At 45.9% G+C, this 21,523-nt stretch overlaps 1 protein-coding gene across 11 annotated transcripts in view; it reads right to left on the reverse strand.

Annotated features, from left to right (window-relative positions):
• Prr5l (proline rich 5 like) overlaps positions 1–21,523 on the reverse strand; it is a 190,133-nt gene that overhangs the window by 99,401 nt on the left and 69,209 nt on the right. For 7 of the 11 annotated variants that reach the window (XM_052726431.1, XM_052726430.1, XM_052726435.1 and 4 more), the window contains one exon: positions 17,920–17,988. The exons of the other annotated variants lie outside the window; for them this stretch is intronic. The gene's annotated coding sequence lies outside the window, so the exon portion shown is untranslated. The remainder of the gene's footprint in view (positions 1–17,919; positions 17,989–21,523) is intronic. 11 annotated transcript variants of the gene reach the window in all.

Here is a 21,523-nt window from a genome sequence, read left to right on the forward strand (position 1 = left end):
TAACAAGTATAGCTGATACTAATCACACACGTGCAGCATGTGGACACCATTGAGGGAAACTTTGCTAGCAGAACCTCACTCCTTGGACAAGCTGTGAAATGGCTGATGGTTCACAGAAAACCACCTTGGGCTTTTAAAAAATGGCAGAGCCCTTTCACAAGGTCTCATAGCCTATTGGAAATAGAAATAATCACAAATTGCATTATTTTATTTCCTGTTCCTCAGTCTTTCCCAACTTCAGTCATCTTTACCATGCAATTCTGGAAGAGGCAGTTTATAGAACTGTTTGGAGAAAAGAAGTGTTCTCATCCAATGCATCCATTCTGACAGATGTGAGGAATGAGGGGAATTTCATAGGAACAGAAAATGAAAGCTATCAAAGCAAAGATGTTGTTGTCCCCAAGAACCAACTGGATCTGCCCATGCTGGCACAAAGTGAGGCATGCTGGGCAGGGTGCACAGCCACTGCACAAAGAGCTCTCTGTTTATTCTCAGCATGAGCGGATAGTCCTCCTGTCCCAGCAGGAACCCAGACCAGCTCATCGCTCAACATCTCCTCCCAGGGATTGCACTTGGGCTACCCGAAACCTGGTGTTTCACACCCTTTCACCAAAGAAGTCGAGATAGCTCCCCCTAGACGGCTTTTTCTGAGAAAGGGTAATACTGCAAGATTCTGCCACTGTTACTGGAACAAGATACTTAAATAATTCTCAGAAATCCTGAATACAGCTGATGATGTAGCTCAGTTAGTCCAGTGCTTGCCTGGAGTGTACAAAGCCTGGGTTCAGTCCCCAGAACTGAATAAACCCAGTATGGGGGGTGCATGCCTGTAACATCAAATCAGGAAGGTAGAGGTAGGAAAATTTCATCTCCAGATACATGACAAGTTGCAGGTCAGCCTAGATTATAAAAGACTGGGGGGAGGGAGGAGAGACTGCATATAGTATGAATTAGAATAGTAAGACCTTGGAGGTAGTCTTCAGAAAAGGAACACTCAACAGTTTAATTTCTGGACTTGAAACACTCTTAACAGTTTAAAGAAAAAGCACTCAGTAGAGCAGAGCTAGAGAAGCGTTGTCCAAGACAAAAGAATTCCGTCAGTCAAATGTGCTTTGTGAAGGGCTGAGGAGGGTACAAGATCAAGGAGAGATCTTAATTGAGTCTACTTGGTAGCCCCTGCTTTCTGCGTTTTAATTTCTTGGATGACTAGTCTGCTGATAGTATCAGAAATTTACAGAGGAAGAAATAGTCCTGCTTCGCTTTCCCCTGCAGAAGCAGAATGAGTAACCTTGAACAATCTCCCCCTTGTCCTGCTTAGGCTCCTCTTCCTAAGAACCAAGCAGCTTCATTCTGGGAAAGCCTAAGCCCAGCCGTGGTGTGATCTAAGGACATCTGAGTGCACACGAGATGCCACCCCCAGCTCAGCCTCCCACCCCACCCCACTCCACCCCTACTCTGTGTGCTTCCACACTCAATAACTATTGAATCCTCAAGACCCATGTTACACACACAGCATGAAGCTGTGCAATGGGGGATAGCATGGGGTAGATGCTCAGTGAGTGATCATTAAAAGAAAGTTAGGAGGCGAGAAAAAGAGAGAAGGAAGTTAACTACGGTTTAGACTTATCAGCTTGCTCAACATCACACCTCTAGCAAGAAGCACCAGGCCTCCAAACAGACCAGCTGAGCTCTTTGGCACCTCAGAGGCCACCGGGACTTGTGGTAACATGAAAAGGTTCTTTGCTGGTCACATCTGCTCAGTGCACTAACCCTGGTCAGATTTCAGCTTGCACCAAGCATCATGGTATATGCCTATAATCCTAGCATTCTGGGGGTGGAGGCCAGAGGACCAGGAATTGAAGTTCATTCTGGGCTCCACATTGAGTCAGAGACCAGCTTGTACTACACGAACCCCCCTTTCAAAAAGCCATACTGTAGCTTGCATAATGAAAATTGTGTGTGTGTGGTACCCCTTTTCTTCATGCTTGATAATGACAATAGCTAAATTTTATTGAGCACTTACTGAACTGAGAGCTCCTTCCCCACAGCTGTTCCCCAGAAACAAGCAGAGTTCTATCTTTACAGGCTGGGAAACCGAGTGGCACAGAAAATAATTACTTTAGCCTCTAATTCAGTGGGGGAGCCGGAATTTGAAAAGATGCAGTTTAGTCTCAAACTGCTGCTTTTCTCTTCTTCACTAAATTCATTCTTTCTGTCCAGTGGCAGAGACCTTGAGAGAAGCAAAGGGCAGAGGCAATGGAGAGATGAAACGTGGCTGAACGTGATCTCCAAAAGAAAAGCAGGGACAGCTGTGGTCCTGAAAGTTCCCAAGCTGAACCACTAGGTGGGTTAATCACTGTCCAATGAAGAGTTCCTAGCCAGATGGGATCCTATTGGCCCTTCCGCAAGCTTATAACCAATTGGGTGTTTTTGTTTTTTGTTTGCATGAGGTTGGTTTCCTTGGGTCTAGCAGATGCAAGAAGATTTCGCTGTCAGCCAGGGTCAGGCGAATGGAGACAGGCTGGCTGTGAGGGGACCAACTCCCTCTGTCCAGCGCATTTGACAAAGGTGGGTTCCTTGCTGTTCCAGGAGCTGAGCCCCCTCTCTCCTGTGTAGGAGACTTTCCCCACATCAATGCCTGCTCTTTCAAAACTGCAACAGAGGACATGAGGGCGGGTTGGGGGAGACAGGACACCAGAGTTGGGTCATTTGTTTGCAGCAGGAGCCAAAGTTCAAAGGAAGCAGTGGGGAGCTCCGACCCCAGCTAGGGCGGAAAGTGGTACTGAGCTGAGTATCTGCAAACGAGCCTGAAACAGTCAGTCCAGCCCCAGAGACTGGGACCTTGATAGGAGTCCTAGCATGGGACATGTGTGCCATATACAGAAGCTACATAACTCAGAACAGAAACATAAGTAGAGGTACCCAGAAGAACCAGTCTTGGTCCACGAACTTTTGAATTTTTTCTGTTTCCTGGTATGCCAACAGGAACGGCCGGACAGACCACGTTCACATTCCCTTCCCTGTTTCTCCTCTCCCTGCTTCTCTTTTTCACTCCAGCTGTCTGGTGTTTGAGAAAGGCGGCACTATCCAAACTGTGCTGACTGGCACCACGCACTCACCAGATCCTGGGTACATTAGGGACTCTCTTGAGCCTGGAGCGCTTTATTCTCTTACCGCTGCCACCGCCACCACCCCTAGATGGCTCAGTTGATAAGGCTCTTGCCACATGAGCACAAGGACCCGAGTTCAGTTCTCAGAATCCTTGTTAAAAAAAAAAAAAAGCCAGGTTTGGTGGTTTGGTGGTCCTTCCTTGCGTTCTTTGTGCTGAGTAGGTGGAGACAGGAGGATCCTGGGGCTTCCTGGCCAGCAAGCCTAGCCTAATAATAGAATCTCAGGGCAGTGACAGATCCCGTCCAAAAAATAAGGTGGACTGCACCTAAGGTACAACACCTAAGGTTGATCTCTGGCCTTCACACACACACACACACACACACTCACTCACTCACTCACTCTTACTCCCAGAGCTGGAGAAAAGCATTGTTCCCATTTCTGCCTCCATCCCAGGCTGCCTTGCACTATGCACACCCTCTCAGTTCAGTATCTCCCTTAGCTTGTTGCAATCATCAGGTTACCTGCTCCTCTCCACCCTGGTTTTATCTCTGGTTCCCAAGGCCAATACAGTGCCTGGGACATGACAGAGAGCACATACAGCCTTTTACAGTATAAAGAACGGAGAGCAGGAATGCAGAAGGGAAGGTGGGTGGAGAGGAAGAGAGAGATGGATAGGATTGATTTTAAGCCACAGGTATGGCTTGAGAAGCACTGGAAAGACAACCTTCACTGACTATAGCCATTCTTTTTGTCCAGCATCTAAAATGCCCTGCCTTGCAGGCGTGTTCCTTGGGGTCAAGGCTCTGACCCAGGTACCTCCTTCTTTCTTTTCCCAGGGTGACACGTGAGACCATGAACAGTCAGGCATCCCATCATCCCTTTACAAGATGAATTTTAAGGGAGAAGTGGGAGGGAGTCATATTAGAACTGTGGAGCTGAGAGAGGAGGACCCCCCGCCAGGGGAAGGGAGGGATCAGTTGCAGTGAGTCAGAGTACAGGAGTGAGAACCAGCCATCCCCATTCCCACCTTGCCCTCCTGCACGCCTTGTCTGAGCAAGCCCTTGGCACACTGGAGCTGATGGCCTGCTCCTCTTGTAATGCATCAAGTGAGAATTTCTAGGGACTCCCCCGCTGGCTTGCAGACTGATAGGATGCCAGTGGCATCTTCTGCCTCCTCACCCCCACTTTATCTATCTATTCCCTATGCCCTCAGCCCAGTGACTATGGATTTGGAAAGGAACAACTCTATTGGATATCTCAGCCACAGGAAGAACCTCAGTGGTCACTTTATCCCATTCTGCCTTGTGTGGCTCCCTCTGTCTGTTCCCCTTGGGAAATGGACAGCTGGTTTCTGTGTGAACCGTGATGGCCACTCCAGCAGCATTGCCATCTTAGAGAGCTCCAGATGCCCCACAGAATCCAGATCCCGATGTTCCCAAACTTCCATAGAGGAGGAAAGGAGGCAGACACAAGTACACGTGTTAGTTCACGCCATCGGACAGCCTGCGGAGTTCCAGTCCATGGTAAAGGGAGCCTCTGTTGGTTTACCCACAAAAATAAACAAATACGTTCACACTGTTTCTTTTGATCACTCTTGATGGGTTCTTCCCTCTAGCAAAAAGAACTCCTTAAAAATTATGATTTCTGAAGGCTTTAGTTTTTCCAAGTTGTATCTGTTGTTACTAAACATATCAGAAACTAACATAAACAACAAGCTTCTTATGTGTTCATTTGGTGCTAAGGATGAAACCCAGGGCTTTACCCATGACAGATACATATTCTATCACAGTTATCACCTGGGTAGGGGTGGTAGAGAAAATTATTTGATGATAATTTATTAATTTATTTAAAATAATAAAAACATAAATAATATTTTTATGAGAATATAATTACACTTTCCAAAACAAAAGTATCTTTCTGCACATCTCTTTAATGTCTAACTTGGGAAAAGATCGCTAGATTTCACATTTCCAGAGATAGAGACAGAGACAGAGAAAGGCTGACAGAGAGAGACAGACACAGATACACAGACACACACAAACACACACAGACAGACACACACAGACACACAGACACACACACAGAGAGGATAGGGGCGCTACTGTACCACTTACGAACCAGTGTTTAGCGTGACACCATGCACAGAGGATGAAGCATAACTTGGACTTGAGAGATAGCTTTGTGGGACAGCACTTGTTGTGCAAGGATGAAGACCTGAGTTTGGATCTCAGCATCCATATGAAAACCTGGGTGCAGCTATATGAGAACCTGTAACCCCGGTGCTGTGGCGGCAGAGACGGAAGGATTGCTGGAGCTTTCCAGCTGGCAGCCTAGTTCCAGGTCCGTTGAGAGACCGTGTGTCGAGAGAATAAGACAGAGTGATCATCCTCCTCTGACCCTTGCATGCATACTCAACACATATGTACCTCCCCACACAAGCATAATTTATGTAGCTTTTCCTAGAGTGTCCGATAAATGAGACCTTTCACCTTTTCAGCCCTTGAGTCCCCAGTAACCACATCCCTCCACACCCCTCAAGCTATGTTTCAAATGGCTACACACCCTAGATAGTCAGATACTTGTCATAGACTCTTGCTCTGTGTTTTGATTGTGGGCACAGGCTTTGATCAACACAACAGATATCTAAGCTCCTCATTTTCCTGTTTGGTACCTTGCCATAGCAGGTACTCTACCAGGCATGGGCAATCTGCAGCCTGTGGGTGGCATGTAGCCACACATAGCCAAGGACATCTATAAATGGGGCCCAACACAAAAACCATCATAAACTCACTTAAAACAGTATCAGATTTTTGTTTTCAATTTTGTTTTTGTACGTTGTTGGCTCCATCCTTGAGAGAGAACTCTGGAGATGACAATCTTAAAAAGCTGGACACAGCTGCCAGTCTAAGCTGACTTGAATTTTATAACTCTGGTTGTCAGGGGAAAATCTGCTTCCTAAATACTGCTAACGGTGGATGGCTAGTGACACAGACCATTCTCCTTCCTGAGAACTGGGCAGGGAGGGAGACCAGAAATCCCACCAATCAGAGGTGGGCTTGAGCAATCAAAGAAAGACAATTCATCGCTCTGCAGTAATGAGCTTGTGGTAGGTCATGATTTCTCTGAGACTAACATGTGGATGTGGCTGGTAAAGGACATAAGATTCAGGGCTGGAAAGATGGCTCAGCAGTGAAAAGCACTGTTTTTGCAGAGGACCTGGGTTTAGTTCCCAGTACCCACATGGAGGCTCACAACCAACCGTCACTTCAGTTCCAGGGAATCTGAAGCCTTCTTCTGGACTCTGAGAGCACCAGGGAGGCACACAATGTGCATACATACATACATACATACAAACAGGCAAAAATCTCACACACATTTTTTTTCAATTTATCTTTTTTAAAGGACATCAGTTTAAAAACAATTTTTATGTTAAATTTATTTTTATAGAAAGGAGGCACACACATCACAGCATACTTGTGCAGGGGAGGGGACAATTTGCAGGAATCTGTTTTCTCCTTCCACCATGTGGGTCCCAGGGATCACCTAGGTCATCAGGTTGGCAGAAAGTTGCTTTCCCTGCTGAGTCATCCCAGCAGCTCCAAGGACATAAGATTTTTAAACTATTGAGAACAACAACCTTAGACTTCAGACTGCAAAGCAACGAAATTTGATAAGCACACACATGTATAAATGCAATGCAGATTGTTAATTTTGATCAAATCACCTCTCTCTCTAGCATCAAGGTACATCATTGTGGCCTCTCTCTCTTACTAAGACAAAAATCGCACACTAAGGAACAGTAAACTCCCTTCCATTCACATTGCAAGTTGGGACTGTGGCAACTGCCAGGGGTGCCATTGATCCTTGGGTCAAATCTGCCACTTTATGTGGCAGCACACGCAGAGACATGAAGTGACTTATTCACCCAAGACCACGTGTCTGTAAGACAGCAGCAGGGGGATCAAACCTCACAAATGAATCACGGACTAGCCACACCAGGAGAATGTGTGCTCCGCGGCATCATGAGTCCAGACCACTGGCGATCCAAATCACTGGCTCCAGACTATTCTACCCTGGACTTATTGGGAATCATCAAACAAAGCCTAAAATGTCTCCTTCAAACCGTAGAAAAAACCCTTCTGCGAATGTGCTGAACACCATCCCACCGCAGGTATCTGAGTCACCCTCCCTCCCTTCAAGCATCTTCATCCTCTTCTCCACGACAGCAGCCACTTCCTTTCCTTATTCCCGGGGTATGCCGACCACCCCAGGAAAGGGAAGGAGCAAACCATGTGGCTGACTTCTTGCGGTGGTGATTCTGTTTGTTTCTTATCCGCCGCCGTTGCCAACCTCCCAGGAGTGATATATACATTGTGTTTCTACCCATTCTCCCCTCCATTGACTCCTGGAAACCCTTGCAGCCTGGCTGCCTTCCCAGCACTCTACAGAAATCACCCACTCAGGGGTCAATGATGCACTTGTCAAACGGCTTTCCCGTCGTTGAAATTCTTGCTGTCCGTGCCCTAGCTTCTGTCATCATGAGAGAGCCATTGTCATAACACAGACGCTCTTTTTACTTAAAAATAGGTCAGGTATTTGAAGGCTGTTGATAGCTCAGGGGCTGAAAACACGGTCTGTGGAGCCAGCCTGCCTAGGTCACCTTGTTGCCCCAGTGGACCAGCTTATTCCCAGAAGCAAGCCATATCTAGAGGCTCCCGTATCTATAAACCTACCTCATTAGCCTTGGCGAAGCCCATGCGATAGTCCTGTAACTGTCTTGGGCATAGCTCAGTGTTTGTGCATGCCAGAAGACTGCCTGCCCCTTTGCACTGCCTGGTAAGAGTCAGAATAGGAGCAGCGTCTTGGCTGCTGCTACGTGCCAGCTCATTTCTAACTCCTTGCCACAGCGGTATCACTGCCACCATCCAATGCCTCACCTCATAGGCACATGCAGCATTCTGCATTTTTTCGCTTTCAAAAAAAAAAAAAAAACCCACCTGACCTCCACTTTCATTATGAGAGTGCGTCTCTTTTAAGCAGCGCATTCCTCTCGTCGTCTCTGTGTGTATAGGAAATAACAGGCTCAGTAGTATTTACCACACCTTGTGGTACCACGACCGGTACCACCAGCAGGCTGTGAATAAGGAACAATCAGATGATCCAAACTAAGGAAACTACTCTAACGACTTGCCCCAACCTTTGGGTGTGCTTTTGCTGAAAGCAGGATTTTGCTCCTAGACATAAGACAGTCCAGACTGGGAGGTGACCGTTCTGTAGGTTTGTGGAGTGTTCTGCAGGCCCCGGGCATTGCAGAGGGCTCTCCCAGCATCATAGTACCAGGTCTCCAGAAACATCATGGGCGAGTACCGCTACGATCTTCGTTACACAGACAAAATGAGGGCAAAATGGAACCCACCCCGGCCACGGTGAGCCAGACTTCCAACCCAGGCGCGCCTGCCACCAAGCCCTCACCCCACTGGATCTGTGTCCATGACCCTTGCCGACAAACACGACAAACACGCTCCTGGCTTTCTGGCCACTCCCACTGCTGATCTTTCCCCACCTCTGGCTTCTTTCCCTTCTTTTATTCCCTGTGGGAATTTAGAAATGGTGCGGGGTGATCCTTCATTGGTCCAACACATTTGACCATGAATCCTCCCGGATCCACTTCATTCCTTCTTCTCCCCCAACCGCTTCTACAGATCTCCGTATTTGGTAGCAAAACCGTACAGAGTCATGGAACAAATGAGCAAATCAGCTTTTCCAAAGACAATATGGGTAAACAAGTACTAATAAATGAGCTCTCAACAAATGATGCTATATGTTTTAATTAAATCTTTACAACTTTAGGCTTTTGTTTTATTTAACTTTAATTTTAATTTTTGTTTGTTTGGTTTTGAGATAGGAATTTCTCCGGGTAGCCCTGGCTGTCCTAGAACTCCCTCTGTGGACCAGGTCGGCCTCAAACTTGGAGATGGGCCTGCTTCTGCTTCCCAAGTGCTGGGATTAAAGATGTGAGCCACTACCACCCGGCTGAATTTTAATATTTAAAGTTAGGGTCCCATGTAGCCCAGACTGACCTTGAGGATGCTGTGTAGTAAGGATAGTCTTGAACAACAGATACTTCTGCTTCCACTTTCAAGTTCTGGGATTATAGGCATATATCACAGACGGGTTTTATTCAGTACTGGGAATCAAACCCAGGGCCTCATGCAAGCTAAGCAAGCACTAAGCTACATCTCTGAACCCATCTTTTTTTTTTAAGCTGAGGATCAAACCCAGGGCGGCAAGTGCTCTACCACTGAGCTAAATCCCCAACCCTTGAACCTATGCTATTCATTATTATTTTTTTGAGACAAGACAAGTGTTATATGATAATTTGTTTGTGCTCTGACAAATAAAGCTTGCCTGGAGATCAGAGGGCGGAAATGGCCACTAGTTAACCACAGAGGCCAGGCAGTGGTGGCTCACACCTTTAATCCCAGCACTTGGGAGGAGGAAACAGAAAGATCAGGAGTTCAAGGTCACCCTGGGCTACAAGAGATTAAACCAGTCAAGAAGAGAAACAGCCGTTGGTGGTGGTGCATGTCTTTAATTCCAGCACTAGGGAGGTGGAGACAGGAATATAAGGCAGGTGGAGAAAGGATCTCGGCCCCCGTTTGGACTGAGGATTCGTAGAAGTTAGACGTTTCTAGTGGCTGCTTCTCTGCTTCTCTGATCTTTCAGCTTTCACCCTAATATCTGACTCCAGGTTTTTATTGTTAAGACTAATTAGGGTCACACTTCAGCAAGGTCTTACTACGTAGCCATGGTTGTCCTGGAACTCATAGCGATCTGCCTGCCTCCACCTCTGCTGGAATTAAAGGGGTGCACCACCACATTTAGTCCTGAGTGCCAGCTTTTTTATTATTCTTGGTTTTTTGAGACAGGGTTTCTCTGTGTAACAGCTCTGGCTGTCCTGGAACTCACTTTGCAGACTCGAGTGGCCTCGAACTCACAGAGATCTGCCTGCTTCTGCCTCCTGAATACTGGGATTAGAGGCGTGCACCACTATGCCTGGCAAGGTCCAGCTTTTAAAATGTTTTTATTAAGGAAACAGTCAGTAGAGAAGATCAAACACACATGTCTACACACATGTCTCCTGTAACATTTTCTGCTGTTTTTTTTACAACTCTTTTAAGCTTATATGTGATTGTAAAGTATATGACTATTAGAAAATATTCAGTAAAGTCAAAAATCAGAAATTAAAACTATCCCTAATCCCATCACCCAGGCACTGTTAGCCTTGGATGAAAGAAAATGCCCTTCTATACAGCCAAACCCTGTGAACATTCTGACATTGAAAGGCACTGGTTTCTTCAGGAGATATTTACTGAATGCCCATTGTGCACAGGCTTGTATAGAAATGCACAAATAGAGCAAAAAAAGACAACCGAACAGAAGGAACAAAAATCCCACTCAGGGGCTGGAGACGTGGCTCAGCAGTCAAGAGCACAAGCTGCTCTTCCAGAGGACATTGGTTTGATTCCCAGCATCCACACAGCAGCTTACAAACATCTGTAACTCCATTTCTAGAGGATCTGATGCCCTTTTCTGGCCTCCAAGGTCACCAGACATGCACACGATGCACAGAAATACATGCAGGCAAATTATCCATCTCTACACTTAAAAAAAAAAAAGATTGAAAAAAAAATTCCTAGTCTGTATTCAAGTGGGGAAAGACAGGCTAGAAACGAAATAATTGAGAGGAGTGTTGGAAGGCATCTGTCATTATGGAAAAAGAGAAGCATGTTCTGGAAATGGGGACTCGGCGTATGAGGAGAGGGAGTTTATCATTTTTAATCACGTGATCCCAGCATGCCTCATTGAAAAGGCAGCATTGCATGAAAATATGGGGGTTGAGAATCCAGGGGAAGAATATTCCGGGTGGAAAAATAGTAAGTGCCAGGCGCCTGGGGTGCTAAAGCCCTCGCCGGGTCACAAAAGTTCAGGGTAGAGGACCATGGAAAGCGCTGTGAATTGGGGCTGCTGGAGGGCTTTGAGCTGGGTAAGGAAAGGAACAGGGACTGAGACAGGGAGAGTCCCAGAGAAGCCACTGCAGTTGCCTGGCAAGGATGCTGGTGACATGAAGCAGGTCAGTAGAGGCAGAGGGTGCAATGCAGCTGTCTCCAGGCCTTTCTTAAAGGAAGGATATGCCGTCTCCGTGCGCCGGTTTGGATAAGGAGAGAAAGAGAAGATGACAAAGAGAAGATGGAAATAAGCTGTCATCACTGAGGTAGAGAAGAAGATGACATGAGGTAGAGCTGAGAGGTGATGCAGAGGGGTTTTATCTGTCTGTCTGTATGTTTTGGCATGCTAATGCTGATAGGAGATTGACATACATGTCTGAAGTTACAGTGTGATAGTTAATGACCTTTCTCCCCTTATAACAGTAAGTCAATTGGGGCTTTCACTTCCCTTTTTATCTTAAGTATTTATTAATTTTGACACAGAACTTCCCTCCCTAAAGGCCTGTTTATCTGTATGCTTCCCACCTTCTATCTGATTAGTAAATTCTTTGAAATCTCTGATTCAACTTTGTGCAGTAAAAAGGCAAAGAACATTATTTTAAAAATTCACTGGCCACGACTGTTTCTGCAATGTGTACATATGTGGGAGTGGTATCTACCGCAGTGATGGGAGGCCTTGGAAAACAGGATGATCTTTTGTTTGGAAAAGCAAGGTGAGAAATCGCTGGGTACAAAGGTTTCTCAGGTTCAAATGGGAAAGAGGCAGGAATAAAGGCAGGTAAATGGTCACCACAACACAATGGCAAAATCGCTCTATCTTTTCTCTTTCAGCTTGAGTCACAGACATATTGAAAGCATCCCCAAATCACAAAAGAGTTGGAAAGAAATCGTTTTTCAAGGTAGGGGCCATTAAGGGCCCAGCAGCACAGAAGGGAGCCGGTGGGAGACAGACACCTTTACAAGCTGAAGATGCTTTGTAGTTGCCTCGGAACCATGGGCCAGCTGTGGTTCTGCCGCCTTGTAAGGATTCAGTTATTTAGTCTCCACAACAGCTCCACCAATTGGCATTATCCATGACTTTCTGGGAACTCTGTGGCACGGGGGGGGGGGGGGGGGGGGGGGGGGGGGGGGGGGGCGGGGGGGAGCTGCGTGACTGGCTTAGTGTCTTGAAGCTCAGAGCCGAAGGTCTTGTGCTAGCGTGTACCCACAAGTCATGACGTTGACTCTAAGATGGCGACTGTTAGTCCAGAACAGTCTGGGAACTAGAACTGAGAGATATTTGAATTCACATTTTGACTCAGGAGACCGAGTACTGGAGAGAGCTGGGAGCGACCTCTAGCATCCTCACACATGGGATGGAGAAAAGCCAGCTGCAGATTTCAGAGTAGAGGTGGTCCTGCCCCTCTGCTTTGTTCAGTCCTCTGGGAGACTTTTTCTGGTTACTAAAGAACAGTGTGAGCTCAGAAACCTGGAAGCTGCTTTGGACTACTCCATGAAGCTTTGTGCAGATTAAGTGTTGGTTTTTCTTTTGTAAGAGCTTTAAAAATGCTAGGAAGTGAGGCCCGAGAGAGCTCAGCTGTGAGCACTTGCTGCTCTTCCAGAGGACCTGAGTTCGTTTTCTAGAACCCACACTGGGTAGCTCACAACAGTCTATAACTCTAGCTGCAGGGAGTCCAACTTCTTCTAGCCTACACACACACATCACACAAGCATGCACACACACAAGCATGCACACACACACACACACACACACAAAATCTTTTTTAAAAGTTAGGAAGCAGTGAGCTAAACCTTGCCACTGAGCAGACACAAAGGAAATTGCTCAGACATGTACCACTGCCCCCAGCACCTCACCTTACCCCCATACCCATAGAAGGCAGACACGCTTATTATTCCTGCTTCGGAAAGAGCTGGTACCTCGGGGTTCCGGAGAAAGAACACTCAGCTTGCCTTCCCTCCCATGAACAATTGAGCAGAAGGAAACAGGACATTCAGGCCTGGACTTCCCCACAGGAAACTCTGGCCTCCTGCTTCCCTTCTCCATGGCCCTGGTGGAGTTCCAGGTGAGCCACAGCCTGCTGGAGAAGCAGACGCCAAGGAGGGCCAGCAAGCTCAGATGGATTTAGAAATATTTTTTTAAACTTGTTGCATTCTTAAAATACTCTTTAAAAATATTTTTTATCATTTTATATATGTGGGTCTTTTGCCTACATGTGTGTCTGTGTACCTCAGGTGTGTCTTGTGCCTGAGGAGGGCATAGATTACAGATGGTTGTAAGCTATCCTGTTAGTCCTAGGAATCAAACTTAGATCCACTGGAAGAGCAGTCAGTGTTCTTAACCATTGATCCATCTTTCCAATCCCAACTTGTTGCAAATAGAATACCAATTTTTAAAATTTCCTATTCATCACTGAAGAGTGCATATTACCCTGAACTTACTCTGCATGGAGCTGGAGGAATTGGAAAGCACTGGTTCTTAAATACCACTCTAGCACTTTCCTGAACCCTGCTCACCATGCAGCAGGGACACCAATTTTGCCTTATGTGAGTATCGTATTAAAAACATTACTGTTTTTGAGCATGGTCTTAGTGTGTAGCCCAAGTTGGCCTTGAGCTCTCAATTCTACCTCCACCTTCTATATACTGGGATTAAACTGTACATCACTTCTTGATTTAAATGTCCTTTCTATGTAAACATAGCTAGCACTATATCAACAGCCTGATCTTGAATTTAGCACTCACTAGTAGCTTTTAATTGGTTATATGTATGAAAATGTACAAGACAAAATTTTAATTCTCTAAGATGTTGGGGCCATGAAGAACACACAAACAACCATTTAGGGTGCAAAGCAATGGCTTGTATCCATCAATGGACAAGGCAGATAGAAGTGTCTAGAAGTTCCAAGAGAAGACATCTGGGTGGACAGAGAGGTGGGATCTGAGTTGGCTGAAGAAAAGGGAAGGTTTAGACCTGCAGGGAGGTGAGGTAGAAAACCCCAGGCTTTGTGTTTTACATTCCCCACAGTTGGTAGCCTGCTAGTTACTCTGTGGGTACATCCTAGAGAGCACTGTGCATCCCTTGCACAGTCAGAAGCAGGAGACTAGTGAAAAGCTGAGCCCAGAGAAAGCCATACCATCAAGTAATCTGCTTGGTTGTATCCAAGCCCACAAGGTAAAGTGCTGTGAGGCTAACGAGGGAGACCTGCCCAACACAGGTAAAGAGGAAAGGACAAAAGGAATGTGACAGCAATACCCACATTAAGAGCCATGCCAGCAAATGCCAACATTGACAAGGCACTTATTTACTGTGGCATGCACCATGAGAGGAGCTGGATGTAGATCAACTCATCTGGTTGTCATGACAACCTGAAGAAAGAGATGCCCATTCTTATTTGTTGTTGTTGTTGTTCTTAGGATCCAACCTAGCTCCTCTAGGATGCTAAGTAGGACCTCTGTCATTGAGCTACATCTCTAGCCAATATTGTTATCCATCATCATCATCATCATCACCATCATCACCATCATCACCATTATCACCATAGTATTATGAGAGGAGAAAGGAAGGGATGGAGGGATTCATAAACTTTCTCCAAGTTTGCAAATTCATGTCTGTGAACCACAAAGCACAGACTCTGAGCTACAGCAAGATTTTTTCCCCCTCTACTCCTTAGTCCTACAGAGAAGAGCTCCTTCTACAATATTTTAGAAAAGGGACATGTGTCACCTATCCTCTCTGGCATTGCTTGGTGGTTGTTTAATAAGACTTGGGGATGACAGGGCTTGAGATGTACCCTGGAGCTGGGATGTGTCTCCTTTCTATTCCACAGCAGTCGGGGGTGGGGGGTAATTAGAGTAGCAGCTGCCCTTGCCTCTGCAGGCTAAGCGAGCCTCCTATCAGGGTGTCCCTTCACATTCAGAGTCTCTGTCTTGAGAAATTACTCAGTTTGTCCACGTCTGCCTCACACCCCAGGAACCTCAACCAAGAGAGCCCCAGATGTGGCTTGATGGGAGGCAACACACCAATGGGATGTGCCTCACTATTTATCCACGTCATTCATGCTGCTGTGACTGTATCATTGTGTGATAAAATGCCACAACCAAAAGCAACTTACAGAGAAAAAGTTTATTTTGGCTTACAGTTCTAGGGGGATAAGTGTCCATCATGGGAGTGAAGGGAGCAGGGAAGCATGGCAGCGAGCTGCAGACACGGTGGCCAGAGCAGGAAGCTGAGAGCTCACATCTTCCACCACAAGCACAAAGTAGAGAGAGGGAACTGGAAGTGGGACAAGGTTTACACTTTCAAAGCCAGTCCCCATGACATACTTCCTCCACCTGAAACCTCACCGAACAGCATCACCAACTGAGGACTTTTCAAACACAGGAGCCTATGGGGGATATTTCTCATTCAAACCACTTCAATGATTATCCTCTAAAATTGGGTCAAGATTTTAGCAGTGGCTAGTTTTTCTGGAGTTTGTGGTTAACAAAGTCCCCTTAAAGCTATTCAACACTTTCCCACTCCATGGGCAAAGAAATTTCTCTACAGCTGAGAAACCAATTGGTCAATCACATCATTTGGGGGATTCAAAGAAGAGATTACAAAAGCAAGATATGTTTCATTTCACATTGAGGAGAACAGGAATGAAAAAGGAGACAATAATCATCCCATCACTCCCTTTGGTAGTTTGAAAGAAAAGAGCCCCCAAAGGGAGTGTCACTATTGGAGTAGGTGTGCCCTTGTTGGAGGAAGTGTGTCACTATGAAGGTGGGCTTTGAGATCTAACATATGCTCAAGTTTTGCTCAGTATGATACTCAGAGCACTTCCTGTTGCCTGCAAGATGTAGGACTCTCAGCTCCTTCTCCAGCACCATGTCTGCCTGCCCGCCGCCATTTCCCACCATGATGATAATGGACTGAACCTCTGAACTGTGATTCACCCCAATTAAATGTTTTCATTTACAAGAGTTGTCGTGGTCATGGTGTCTCTTCACAGCAATAGAACTTTAACTAAGACACTCCCCCATTTTTATTTTCCGCAAAGTAATTAGTATGAACAACTTGAAGCCTTTCCTAAACACATAGACAATACACATAGGTCTTCTCAAAGCTGCCTGCAGGCTAAATCTGACTCACTGACTGCTTTTATCAATAAAGCTTTATTGGAACACAGTCATATCTATTCTTCTGTATATTGGCAATAGCTGTCTTTCTGCCAGATGAACAAACATAAATCATTATGACAAAGGCTGTGGGTCACACAAAGTCTAAAATAGTTATGATCCAGCCATTTATGCATCTGTGTGTGGTGTGTCTGTGTAAAGAATAAAGGACATTATGCCACACTGTGGGTCCTGGGGGTGGGGATCATCAAGTTTGACCACAGGTATGTTTCCCACTGAAATACAGCTAGCTTTTCCAAAGCAAAAAGAGATGCATGAATGCAGAAAGTGCTTGTTTTGACCTGTGCCCCACTCTCTCAACTATCATGGAGTAGTTGAGACATATCAGAAAATATCATGGACACCCTTTAGGTCACTTAGCGTAGTCTAATTTCCCTTTTCTTTTCTTTTTTTCATTTTTCTTTTCTTTTCTTTTCTTTTCTTTTCTCTATTCTTACCCTCCCTCCATTTCTCCTTCCCTCTTTTTGTTTTGTTTGAGAGGTAAGTTTTGCTGTACATGGAACCCAGGTGAGTGTTGAACTTGACTATCCTCCTGCCTCAGCCATCCAAGTGCTGTAATTACAGGAATGTGCCACCATACCCAGCTTTGATTTCTTTCTATCCTTTACACAGACACTTGTGTTTATACACACAGATGCGTAAACAAACAAATACATGCAATACTAATGAAATGATTTTAAAGCCATCCATCTCTCATTTCGCAACATAAGAGAAGTATTCTCGCCGGGCGGTGGTGGCGCACGCCTTTAATCCCAGCACTCGGGAGGCTGAGTCAGGCGGATCTCTGTGAGTTCGAGGCCAGCCTGGGCTACAGAGTGAGTTCCAGGACAGGCTCCAAAGCTACACAGAGAAACCCTGTCTTGAAAACCAAAAAAAAGAGAGAGAGAGAGAGAGAGAGAGAGAGATTTTCAAATTTCACTATCAATGACCACTAGATTTGCTTTCAGGCTTTTGCCTCTGTGGGACTAGATGTGCTCAAGGAATCCAAGGGGCCCCGAGAGAAACACGGCCTCACTGCAGACATGCAGCTCCTGCTGTAAACTCACCGAAGCGGCAGTCTGAGCCAGCCCTGAGGGCTAGGAGGAATTAGACTTCGAGGAAGCAAAGTCTGTCTCCAAGTGGCACCTGTGTCCTCATGGTCACCTGGTGCTTTTTGGATGTCTCCCGTGTGTAGAGCTTTGGCTGAGCATGCATTCTGTTACCTGACCCATTCACATCTTCTAAGAATTTCTCCCAGTACCAACCTGGGGCACACACCACCACATCCAGACAACCTTTTCTGCCACTGGCGGGATAAGAGGTCTCTTGGAACAAAGCAGAAAGAGTTATGAAAGGAATCTTCACAGATACTTACTCCTGACCTCCTCGTGGGTCAGAGTCCTGAAACCATAACTCCTCCCCAAGAGGTAATACATCTGTTTTTCCATAGGAATTCTGGGTAAACTCATGTGTGCTCCGATGTCTAAAAGACGCTACCATGGTACTATCTCTAGGTTGTCAACCAGGCTGGAGGCCTGCCACACTGCCCCTCCTCACCAACCTTCCCAGGGCTCTTGCCAGAGGGTGAGACACAGCACACTTCTCAGTGACTCATTCACACTTCCCTCCTGTCACTGACCTTGTGTCTGCCATTCCAAAGGTCTTCCGCAGGCTGGCAGTCACGTGCTCCCTTCTTCCTCCTGCCATCCTGTTTGGGAAGATAAATTCTTTTCTGAGCCGTCAGCCCACATCTTACTAGGCAGAGAATACCAGTGCGGGTCTCACCAGCCCTCCTTCCGGTTGTTGCTCCCCCCATGACCTGCTTTCCTAGCTCCAGTGCAAGCCCCACAGGGAAAAGACCCTTTTATCTCCAGCACTTTGCCATCTGGAACAGTCTTCCGGAACATTCCTGAAAGCCATAAATCTTTGCAAACTAGGTTTTCCTTTCTGGCTCCTGCCTGTAAACTTGACGGACCGTGTTGTTGCTAAATTTTAACAAAGCAATCATGATAAAAATGTTACTAAGAGGCAAACTTCAACAGGAAAGGAGGGTGTCCCTTGGTGTTTGTGCTGCCCCCTACTGGATAGAAATCAGTGAATCTGCTGGCCAGCCTGCTCTTGGTCAAAATACTCCTTGTTTTAATTTAGACTGGCTTTAAATATCAGTCTTGGAAAGTAACCCTCATCTTCGTTACAAGGCAAAGTACTCCGCAGTCTATTTCGGGCCTCCCGATGTCCATTAAACTGTTCTTGCCCTTTGATCCAGTAATTTCCTTCCCAGAAATCTGCCCTGATGAAATAAGAAGAAAAGTAAACAAGAGATTACTCTCAGAGATGACTGTATTGTTATTACTCATGGTAGCCAAGAATCAGAATGAAGTTGGTGTCCAACAAGCAGGTGGTTCAGGATAGCCATAGGCCAGGCTAGCGGGTCCTTAAAAGCAATCTAGTGATGTTGAAGGGTGTGAAGAGGTATTTATGCCATGGTGGGTCAGCGAGACCTATCACACAACTGTACGGTCTCATCTACATATGTATGTGAATAAGTCTGGAGGGGACATGGCAAAACCTCCTATGGTTTCTTCGAATGATAAGATTAAGCTATTTTATATGCTCATATATTTTTGAATTGTCCTGCAAACAGGAAACTTGCATGGTGAAAGAGCAAGGCTTTAGGACCAAACAACTACAGTTTCCATCTTCGTTCTGTGTCCCTGGACAAGTGACTCAAGCTGTGCAGACAGACCTGCTCTCTCAGCAGTAGATGACAGTCATAATGGGATCTATGTCTCTGTGAGGACCACGCACATCGCCCACGTGCCCTGCTCTTGGGCTCTTATTGATAAGTGATGGACGCCACTCTAAAAGAGGACAGAGTGGGCAAACTGTTCCCCCACAACCTCAAACCAGGTCTGCATCCACTCTTCCACAACGTGCAGATGAGCAGAAATGATGTGGTTTCTACAAGTTGTCTTGCACACTTAGGAAGTCCATGCGCTCTGCTCTTTTAGCTGCTAAACCAGCCACTTTACATCACTAGGTCTCCAAGATATGGAAACCACATTGCGGAGGCGGGTTCGTGGGCACCGCTTCTAGCACTGAAGAAATTATCCAAATAGCCACAAAGGGGGCCAAGTCTTCTTATGTATTTTATGAATCTCACCAGTGAAAATTCATTTCTGATGTTTAGTGTGCTCATTAGCAAAACAGCCAATGTCTCTCAAAGGTTAAGGTTCTTAAATTCTGAAGCATTTAAAATGACTTATTTATAATGCGATTTTTTTTTTCTGAATGCTGGTTAGCATGGGAGCTGCCCGTGGGGTCCAACTTCAAATAATAATACATACATAAATATCTTACAGTGTGTGCTCACGTGCTTCAGGGAGATTACAGACCTGCAAACAAGAAAGACAGCCCCCGTACGCACAGCAAGCATGAAACAGACTATGTGGTATGAACTCTTACGCAAAAATTCTAGCTGGCTAAATACTTGAATTTTATGCTTTGGGCCTGTACTCCCTTAAAGATTTTGAGCTATAGTTTTCTGCATTCTTTTCACTGCTTCCTGTTTTCTGTCCCTTTTTTCCTCTCCTCCTTGTCTTCTGTCTTTTACATTACTTTTTTCCTCCCTCCCTCCCTCCTTTCCTTCCGTCCTGTTGAAACAACTGGGAATGGTTCTCTGACTTAACTGGATTAATTCTGAGTCAACTATAGAGTTGATCATAGGCTGCTTTTGGAAGAATCACATGGGGTCTTTGCCTCTCAATATATTAGCCCTTCACATTAACTTGCAAGGCTTAGTTGTGAGCTTTCAAAATCCTTTTTTTTTTTTTTTTTTAACTGAGATGGCTCAGTGGGTCAAGGTGCATGCCACTAAGCCTGACAAACTGAGTTGGATCCCTGGGCCCCACGTGGTAGAAGAGAAGCAGGTCAAACACTGACCTCCATACACACAATGAATGCCCCTTTCCTCCCCACAATAAAAACATAAATGTTTATTAAAAAAAAACAAAAAAAAACAGGGGAGCTCCTCTTTCACAAAACAATGCCCTCTATTGAAACAACATCGTTCCTGTGTTCAACTGAGTAGAGCACTTCCTGGACTCCATTCATCTGTCCTGAAGGAGTTTCCATCAGTGTACAGCTCACAGTGCCTGGCTGGAACTTAAAAGCACCTGCAAGCTTTTTAACAGAGATGGCATGGGAAAAAGAAAGTGGCCAAATCACCTGATCTTGGAGGGAGAGTTTTATGAATTATTTTTTCCATTCCATTCTGAAGTGTGGCCATTGTCAATAGGGGAGCCATAGTGGGTCTCCAGGCAGAACCCTAATGGGAAAGCATGGGTGCTGCCCCCAGAGGCTCCCAGGGCTGGAGGAAGCACTCCACTCCACTATCCCCCCAGATCTTCTACACCTCAGGAATTCTGTACAGAGCTCCGTTTTGGCATGCAGAGAAGCTCTCCATTTAGGGAGGTTTTTATCAGAGAAATCAAAGCGGGAAATATTTGGCTCAGATAAGAGGACTGATTGGCATTCTTCTCATTCTGCAGAGGAACATAGATCAAGGCAGGGGACTGGGGACTGGCCAGTGTGAGGTAACGCTGCATACTCTTAAAGTGCCCAAGGCTCCATTTTTTGTTTGTTTCTTTTTGTTTTTTAGAGACAAGGTTTCTCTGTGTAGCCCTGGCTGTCTTGGAACTCACTCTGTAGACCAGGTTGGCCTAGAACGCAGAGATTACCTACTTCTGCCTCCCAAGTGCTGGGTTTAAAAGTGTGTGCCATCATGCCCTGCTTCACTGTAGATTTTAAAGAGCTATTTCTTTTTATTGGAACCTGGACTTCTACAGCAATAGTGTGTTATAATGATATCTTCCCTCTTCTCATGGGGCAGGGCTTTTCCTTCCAACTCCCCCACTCCTCAGTCTGTTTCCTGGTTGGTAGTTTCACTTTTTGTGACTTACACAAAAGACTGGCAAGAGTGGTAAGAGCAAGAGCCGGTGCTTATTGGGAATGTTTTGTGGAGCAGGAGTGACCGTGGGTTCATAGACTAACTTATTCATAGTCATTTGGCCAGATCCTGACTTCCGTAGCTCAGGGAGAATTGAATACGGCTCACTCTGACCACATGGCCCAGTTGGGCCCAGAGGGTGCTAACTTCAGCCCATTTAAGCCCACTCTCAAGCACTGTGGTAGAATCTTCAAACCACCTTAACCACCCGTCGTCATATGCACAGCTCTGGGCA

Source organism: Peromyscus californicus, unplaced genomic scaffold, assembly GCF_007827085.1.
Source record: "Peromyscus californicus insignis strain IS unplaced genomic scaffold, ASM782708v3 Scaffold_7__1_contigs__length_154581171, whole genome shotgun sequence".
In the NCBI taxonomy this organism is placed as follows: domain Eukaryota; kingdom Metazoa; phylum Chordata; class Mammalia; order Rodentia; family Cricetidae; genus Peromyscus; species Peromyscus californicus.